The following is a 9913-nucleotide window of genomic DNA, read 5'->3' on the forward strand; positions in this document are numbered from 1 at the left end:
CCAACAACTTTGATTCATTATAACCATAATTTATTACATAAATTCAGTAAGCAAAATGTTTCAAAATCATGGGGAATGGAAATAACTTCACTGTAAGCATGAATTCATTATAAGCAAATACAAGAAGTATAATTTAAAAAAAAATAAACGAGACCCTAAAGCTACAATGCTCCTCTGAATCACTTCATGAAAAATACATGTACAGATGAATGAATTCCAAAAGTATGACCATCAATTTAAAATTCACAATTTCATCTATATTTAATAATCGAGGCCTGATATCATGTTCACATACTGCGGCATATATCAAAGTCTTTTTTTATACCCCCCGCAAACGAAGTTTAGGGGGGGTATATTGGAATCAGCTTGTCCGTCTGTCTGTAGACGAGATTTTGTCCAGATCATTTCTTGGAAACTGTTGCAAGGATTTGTCTGAAAATTTGTACACTTATTCTTTGCCATATGAAGGTGTGCACCTGGTATTTTCATCATGATTGGATAATTTTTTTGCATTTTACAGGTGTTTTTTTCATTTTTATTATGTGGTTTTGTCCGGATCTGTTCCCAGAGACTATTGCATAGATTTGTATGAAAATTTGTACACTTATTATTTACCATATGAAGATATGCACCTGGTATTTTCAACATTATTTGTTAATTTTTCTGCATTTTACAGGTGTTTTTTTTTTCATTTTTATTGACTTAGTCATTTCGGGTTCATGTCTAAGGTTTGAGACATAGAATCTATATCATCTGTACAAAAATGTGAACTACAGGTTAAAACTACTCATTAGAAGTAAAAAAAAAAAAATCACAAAGTATTAAAAACGGTTTTTACATTACACCGCAGATAGTGTAAATCCATTTGTCCCTTGGGAGTAATGAGTGGACATGCATCCAGTTAAAGATTAATTAATGAGTTCAGTGTGGGAAGCTGTTAGGGCATCTCTGATCAAGCAGGTCTTATCTATATCTCCTGGGAATTGGGCAGAAAGAAATAAAGATCTCTGTTGTCTAAGTCTCTTAATTGTAATTTATGTCTGTCAAAATACATAGTTACTGGAACCAGCCTTTTATTTTTAAAATGAGTTTGATATAAAGGTATTAAGATCAATTTGATTTTGTATAATTAATTACGATATTTTTTTTTTCAACAATCAATTTGCAGAGTGTCATGTCTCACAAAGATGACATATAGTTGCAAACTATTTTTTCAATGTAATAAAAAACACTGTAATTACTAGCATGTGACTAGTATTGATGTTTTATTAGACTGCACCTTATTTTCATTCATTAAAAAAAATATAATGAGTACTTAAATTTTCACTCTAAATGATTAAGCAAATTGTGAACACTTCTCACATCTAGAAAACATTAGTGATTTGGTACCTTCTCTGAAAAACCCAGCGGGGGGTATTTGTCCCTTTTGGACAGTTCTAGTTTTTTTTATGAACTTTGACCATTATTGTGATCAATCATTAGCTGTATAGGCCATTATTTGTGTACTCAACAAGGTTGCTTTCAATTTTTGTCTTTTCTTTCCCACACATTATGATTAAATTTAATGTATAACAGGTGATGGAAAAAAAAATGAAAGGGAAAAAATCTTAATCAAAATATGTGTGAAAATATATTGAGAGAAAGAGAGAAGTGGCTACTAACCTTTCAAAATATTGTTTATAATAATATGTCTACAAATAAAGTTATAAAACAAAAACTGACATTCTTTACTCTAAAACAATTCTACACTAAGTTTCATTGAATCAGACTTGACCTGCTACTCATTAAAGTGCACTTGCAAACCAAAAATCAGCCTAATGTCTGCAAGGGTCTAGAAAAAAAAAAACAAGACAAAAGGAAAGCCTGCAAATATACCATATTTTCGGAGTCAAATTTAAGATAATAATTTTTTTTGTAAAAAAAATTGTTGAAATGGATGCAAACTTTGATTTGTAACCTCATTAAGGTTGACACATTATCTGCGAACCTAGAAAACAAATCTGGTAAACCAAATGAGACTGATAGGGGGACACATAGACATACCAAGAGGAAACTTATAGTTCCCTCAGTTTCACTGGTATGGGACTAAAAATAATTTATGAAGAGTGTTTTATTATTTTTTACTGGAATTCGCTACTTTCCTGAATGAGCTTATACTGGAGGTACCAAAATCAAGGTTGTTCAGTCAAATCCAATTATCTTGAACTCAGTGGTGCCGAGAAGAAAGGTTTGAGATACATATAATTGAGGATTCAAGATATACATGTACTAATATATCCATCCATGCTTTGATATTTGTTTTGCACTGAAATTGTAACTTATATGTTGATAACCTTAACATTGATCATATTTATACCCCCCCCCCTTCCGCTTGAAAAACAAGGGTATTCACATGTAGTGATGCGGGTGTCCCTCCATCTGCAACACTTTGGGGTACCCATCTCTTATCCGCAACTCCTCCTATACCAGTGAACAAAATTTAAGCATACTTCCACAGAATCTTAATTACATAGTGCCGTTATGCACCTCCTATTTTACATTTTAATCAGACAGATATTTGGAGTTTCTGGCAGCAAAATCTGAACACTGCCATTAATATTCTTTCTACCAGGTATAACATTGAGGTACCCTTCTCTTATCCGCAACTCTTACTATACCACTGAATAAAATTTAATGAGACTTTCACAGAATCTTTATTACATAGTGCCATTGTGCACCTCCTATTTTTCGTTTCGATCGGACAGATATTTTGAATTTCCCTTAGCAAAAAACATGGACTTTGTCATTAGGATATGGAAGTAGGAGTATCATTTTGTGAACTTGGTGCTCACAATACACCTCTAGTTTTTATTAAATCATGACAACAAGTCAAATTTTTATTTCATGCAAAATTGTTTAAATAAAATATTTTATTGAAAAAAAAATGTTGGCAATTGTGTGAACTTTATTTTTGCACCGATAAAATATTTTGAATATTGAAACAGTTGCAATTGATAAGGAGTAAGAATTTTTTCTTCAAAAAATGAAATATAAAGATGAGACATGTTTTGTTTGAGATATGGATCAAAACATTCAATTTTCAGGCTAAGACAAAAAGGCTAATAAATGTTGATTTTTTTTCAATACAGGGTTATTTTCTACCTGTGTTAGATTTGCCCTTTCACACTTGACAACTTTGCCCAAACTTAAACTCTCGCAGACACATTAGACTTGCTGCCTTATTAGATTTTGCCCCGTTTCATTATTAGTCCTCATGCAAAGAGGGCGAAAGTTTCCCTGTCTACAGTATATCAGCAATTTTTGGCGAAGTATGTTGGAAAGAATATGTAAAATTTGTTCTAAAAAGATCATCGAAACCACATAGAATATCTAATATATAATAACTTGAGAAATTCTCTGATTAAAACTGTTTTGGACCAAGTTCAACAAGGTGTAGATTTCACTACAATAGTCCTTTATAAATCTTATTTGGGGAGGGGGGTTAATTTTTACAATTTAAATTAATTCAAATAAGATTTTAAAAATCAAATTGTAATTGATAATTTTGATATTTGAGGTCTGTACAAACTTTTCTTAAAAGCTAACGAGTGACATACCTTAATTAAGATCAATAAATTTCTCCCTCTTCTGCTTAATTAACAGTTTTTACTTAGATTATCACAAAGTTAGGGTAGATGATGACATATTGTAGCTTGTATATACAGGATGTTAAAAAATCATCTATTTATATAGTATGTTGATGCAGAAGAAATTGCATGTACAATGTATATGTACACAAATTTGAGCTGGCAGCCTTGGCAAATCGCAGAGGAAGTCACTGATTCCAAGGTGAGTGACACTCATTCCTAGTAGAATGTATTTCTTTATTTTATAGACATGTTTGTTTTGTACATGACAACTGTTTCAAGTATGAGTATATTAATATAGAATGCCAAAATATAGAACAAACAAAACAGATTAAGAATCTTAAGGATATCCGATCCTCAGCCAGGAAGGATAACTCTTAAATTTATTATTTTATTTAAAATGTCTCAAAATGAAGCTTGAAATTGAGATCTTTTCGTGCAACAATTTTCATTTTATGCATCTTAATATGATTCAAGGTTCTTTGAGTCTTAGAAAAGGACATGTAAAAAGTTGACATTTGTACCCCATAAAAGAAAAAAAAATGAATTCATTATTAGAGAAATTGAATTTCCTTTAGTCTAGCATTAGATACCACTGCTTATTAGCATGATATGAAATTAGATGCGATATGTGATGTCAAGCAATGATAGCACAAGCTGTTTACACTATGTATTATATCACAAATAAAGTAAAAAGAACTAAAATACTGTACAAGCATAAATTACACAGTACAGTTAAGGTGCCAAATGGAAATATTGGCAAATTCTTTAGATAAAAAATACTTTCTTTACAAGGATGGGCGTTTCTTTTTAGGACTTTACTATTATCGGACAAAAGCAATGTGGTTGAAAACTACATGTTGAGGAAGATTAGATTTCTTATTTAGACTTATCACGTGATGTGACAGTCACGTGATTTTAGCAAATATACCTGAAGTATTGAGGTCATCTATAAATTCTAATATTGCAAGGGCATAACCAAGTTAAAAATCTAAGTTTAACATATAATTATTTTCAACACTCTTTGTAGTTTGTGAAAAGTGCTGCGAACCTATATAGATTCTACTATCTAATTGCTAAAATTACATTTGTTAGACCGTATGTTGAATATTTTGCTGGTCAAGTACATTAAATATAGATATAATTAATTCATTTGCAAGATTTCAACAGGTTCGCAGCACTTTTCAGATATCTTCATACTTCTTGAGTTTATGTGTAAAAGCTTGTCATAATTCATTGAGGGTATGCCCTTGCAATATATCGATTTATTACGACCCTTCAATGAATCTGCATACAAATATACGACATTATCGCTTGTCTAGGGAATGTATGGGAAGTATATGAATAAAATCATAAAATAGACATCGCATCCAAGTTAATGGCCTCTTATATATCTACAAGTTATATTTTATTTAATTACAAAAATACATTTTTCATTGTATAAATATAACTTGATCCGCCTCTCACTGTATACAAACTGCGTCAAATTTTACGATATGACGTCACATTGACAAGTGCATTGCGATCAGTGAATTGTTTATATATTGCTGTGTGGGATTTAACCTACGACAATAATGTATGCACTAGTTAGTATTGATGTAGTTTAAAGCTATTCAACAGTTTAAAATAGCAAATCATTTCATTTTGTGGTAATTTGAAAACCTTTATATTTTTGTGTGATGTCATAATAAGCATTTCCCGTATAAATTAGGCTCCGCCTCCTTACTGCAGCCTTAACTGTGCTGCGTATCCTAAATTTTATTTGTTGATCAATTTTCAATTAGAAAATGCATAACTGGTGTTTTTATTCGCATTTCCTGAAAATATATTTGAGATTTGATTACTTTCCCTATTCAATATGATTAACTATAATGATGAACTTTGAAGAAATTCCATGGGTAAATTCACGTTACTATGTGAAATCAGAGACATTTTTGTGAGCATTTTCACTTAAAAGCTGATTTTCAGAACCTGAGGATCGGACTACCTTAAGTGTGACATAAAAAATGATTTACTTAAACATCTAAGTTTAATTGTACCTTCAATTTGACGGTTACCATTAGCATTGAAGATATCCAGTAAACACAAGAAATTCCGCAGATTTTTCATGGGACATTGATTTCATAAACATAGTTAAAAGTCATTTATTTCAATTTTGTATTAGTCCCGAATTACATTTTTATGCAGACTGAGTTCACTGGTGCCTCATATAACACTGCTGTACACAAAGTAACTTCCAATGTTTTGACAGATGGCTTCAAACCTCATGGCTGTATTGGCCGCTATCTTTCTGCAAAGGCTAAATAACAAAGTTTATATATGTTACATTGAAAATTATTCAATTTCTGTATTGGCAACAAAAATAAACTGATTTGTACATGTAGTGTTAGTTTTAATTAATTCCCTACATTTTAACCTGAATTATTATTGCAGGTAATTTACTTTATCTAATTTTAATTGAATTGTATAATCATATTTTCCTAATATTATTTTGGGAACATCTTGTGATCTTATGTAATGTAAAGCAACTTTTATTCGCGTGCTAGAAATATCCGCCAGATTCACGACATTCTTTTACCCGCGAATATTTTTCACCACGAACCATTTATTTGTGTATTTATGTAGAATGTTTCCCCAGCCACCAAAAGTAATACTCGCAGAAAAATTGCAAATTGACGAAACGTAAAAAAAAAAAGTTGTTGCAAATAATGTTTGGTTTACAGTATCATATAGTCACCTTAAAACAGAATCAAAGTTCACATTGGTTGTTTTAAACTGATCTTACCATTGTTTGCATTAATAATCTTGTATTGGATTTTTTTTCTGACTTCTCCGTATCAGTCGCTACATCAGTGCTAGAATATATTACACGTGTGAGATGAACACACACATGGGGCATGCATGTTAAACAAGGGAATATATATGCATAAGAGTTTTTCTCTCCCTGTGTTTGTGATTCTATGAGTTGGGGGGGGGGGCACCACCCTGGAACCCCCTTTTAATAATTGCTGGATCCGCCCCGGCTGTTTGACGATATTACAATATTTTTTTCATTCTCTTAAAGTCTAATGGAAGATTTTTTTCTTTTAACTTTTCAATTGCCCTAAATAATCATTGTCATATTGTTAAAAACAATCGTTTTTCAAATCTGAGCAATTTCATTATATTGCATCTCTTTTATCAATTATTCTACATTAAAAAACAAGACACTGATGCCCCCGTATGGCAACTTATAGAGAAGGTTAAACTTTCTCAAATGCAAATCAAATATGCTGGTACCCAAAGTAAGGTCTTGTCCGGAGGAATATACCCGTGGAATATCAAAGTCCTAGAAGCAACCATTGAAAAGATACGGAAAAGTTTAAAGTTTTTGAAAAGTAAGTCAAACATCAAGGTCAAATGGTCAGAATTAGTGGCCTTCTCACAAGAAAATAAATATGTGAAATCTGAATTTAAAGCCCTAGCACCAACCGTTCAAAAGATATGGCCAAGGTTAAAGTTTTTCAAAAATAGGTCAAATTCCAAGGTCAAGGTCAAAGGATCAAAGTTGTTGGTCCAAAGGAACGTCTTGTCACAAGGATTACATATGTGAAGTATGAAATCACTAGCACCAACTGCTCAAAGGTAATGGCAAAGGTTAAAGTTTTCCAAAAGTAGGTCAAACGTCAAGGTCAGTGGGCTATAATTGTTGGTATCTAAAGGAAGGTCTTGTCACAAGTAATACATATGCGAAGTATGAAAGCCCTAGCACCAACTGCTCAAAAGTAATGGCAAAGGTTAAGTTTTCCAAAAGAGGTCAAACGTCAAGGTCAATGGGCTATAATTGTTGGTATCCAAAGAAAGGTTTTGTCACAAGGATTACACATGAAAAGTGTGAAAACACTAGCACCAACTGTTCAAAAGTTATGACCAAGGTTAAAGTTGGGTAAAATTTTGTAAAACTGGTTAAACTCCAAGGTCAAGGTCAAAAGGTCAAATATGATGGTACCCAAAGAAAGGTCTTGTCACAAGGAATATACAAGTGAAATATGGAAGCTATAGCTCCAACCAATCAAAAGTAATGATCAATGTTAAAAGTTTTTGCGGACAAACAGACAGATGGACGAACAGGGCAAAAACTATATACCCCCGAATCTTCGATACGGGGGCATAAAAATCGCAAATAAATTTGCAGTTTTAAACATCATCTTATTTATGACTTCAAAGATCAATTTCAACTCTAAAATTCAACATATACAAATTCATTTTTTATTATTTTAAAGTTAACAAGAATAAAATAATGAGTCAAAACAATGAATCATGTTTAATGCCCCTGTAATCGAAGATTCAGGGGTATTTAGTTTTTGTCCTGTCCGTCTGTTTGTCTGCAAAAACTTTAACATTGCCCATAACTTTTGATTGGTTGGAGCTATGGAAAAATCCATATACAGTTCAGTGTATAAATAATGGTCTAACAATTAGTATGAAAAGCGTCAGTCAGCATTTGACCCAATGATAGGTTGTATGTGCTGACAAGGTCATTGTATCGATCGTAAAACTTGCGAAATGATGACTTCAAACGAGACTGTTGATATCCTTGTTTCATCAACTTGTTTGTCAATAGCTTGCCTCGTTTTAGAAATCGTTCATACGTAGAGCATGCTCTTGCGTATCGAATCAACTGAGAGACATAAACCCCATATGCAGGTGATAAGGGTATATATTTACTTAGGTAAGGGAAGTTGACGATTGAAAAGTTGAAGTCATCACGTTTATCATAAAGCTTTGTTGTTAGGTTACCATTAACGTCTTTTTCTAGTAAAATATCTAAATATGAAACAGATGTGTAAAAATCTGTGGTATCTTTTATTTCAAGCTCACTGGGATATATAAAGTCGAGATATGAATGAAAGTAACTATTGTTAATTGATAATACGTCGTCGATATATCGAAATGTCGAGTTGAAGGCCACAGCAAGTGTTTTCTTCTTCTCGTAGAAGTTTTTGAATAAATTCTGCTTCATATGAATACAAAAATAGGTCTGCTAATAAAGGGGTGTAATTGGTACCCATGGGAATTCCAACAGATTGTTGGAAGACATGATCTCCAAAAACTACATAGATATTGTCAATCAGAAACACAAGCATCTTTTTAATATCAACTTCAGAGTACATGTACTTGTGTGTACAATCAGAATGCTTTTTAACAAAATAATTTTGCAAATGACCAATGCCAAGGTAAGTATATTTACGAGCTCCATTTTTATTGAAAAAGCAGCTGCCTATGATGTCAATAAGCCTGGACTTCAATTTATTGTGGGAAATGGTTGTATAAAGTGTTGAAAAGTCGTACGTTTTGATGTCATTGATTTTAGTAAAATTTGTGATTTCAAATTTTCTAAAAGTTCTTTGGAGTTTTTAAGTATCCACATCTGATCTACACTTCTCGAATATACTGTTGTACAGTACTCCTCAAGTTTCTCCTTCATTACAGTAAATATTTTAGTGAGGAGTAAAGAAAGAGGCTTGGTAGAACATTTGCTGGAACCCGCTATGTATCTTTGTCAGGATTTTTTTTTTCATATACCCCAAATTAGCTATCTTCTGTAAAATGACTGTTATATGCATCCAATGCAATATTTTTTCTTTCCCTCCTCTTTAAAAAGAGGTGTGGCCCTTCAGTTTAAAAAAAATATTACTTGGTGGTTAGATTAACTCAGGTTCTGGAAAAAAAGATTAAGAGGTGAGTTTACAGATAGGTGTCACAGAGAAACATATACAGTCAAACCTGATTATCTCAGACCTGTTTACCCATATTGTCTCTGAGTATTTTTTATTAGATTTGTCAATGAGATTTGGCACTTGCCAGTAAGATTTCACTTTCCATCGATTTTACATATATTATTAGAGAACAACTACATTTCTGATTACCTAAACATGGTTTAATAACAAAGAAAAACATGATTTAATTAACAAAACAATTCAATAAAATATATAAAGATTGCACACCACCGCATTTAGGCAACCCGACATCACTCAAGTGTTTGAAATCTTTCTCCTTTTTTAGTGATTACGTAAAAAGCGTCAAATCCACATGAACAGATTCCATTTTTCGTATTTTCATAACAGAAAAATGTGAGACATATTTTGGACTCAAAATCTGTACAAAATATGGCAAAATCGTAAGAGTAAACAGTTCTGTTATCTTGAAGTTGATGGGACTGAGAAAAAAAAACAACTGATATATCCGTCAGTTCAAAACATTCAGGTTAAAATACATTTAAAAAAAAAGTGGTAGGGACTACGAAA

This window comes from Saccostrea echinata, unplaced genomic scaffold, assembly GCF_033153115.1.
Source record: "Saccostrea echinata isolate AGI-Se365-2 ecotype Australia unplaced genomic scaffold, CSIRO_AGI_Sech_v1 ptg000014l, whole genome shotgun sequence".
In the NCBI taxonomy this organism is placed as follows: Eukaryota; Metazoa; Mollusca; class Bivalvia; order Ostreida; family Ostreidae; genus Saccostrea; species Saccostrea echinata.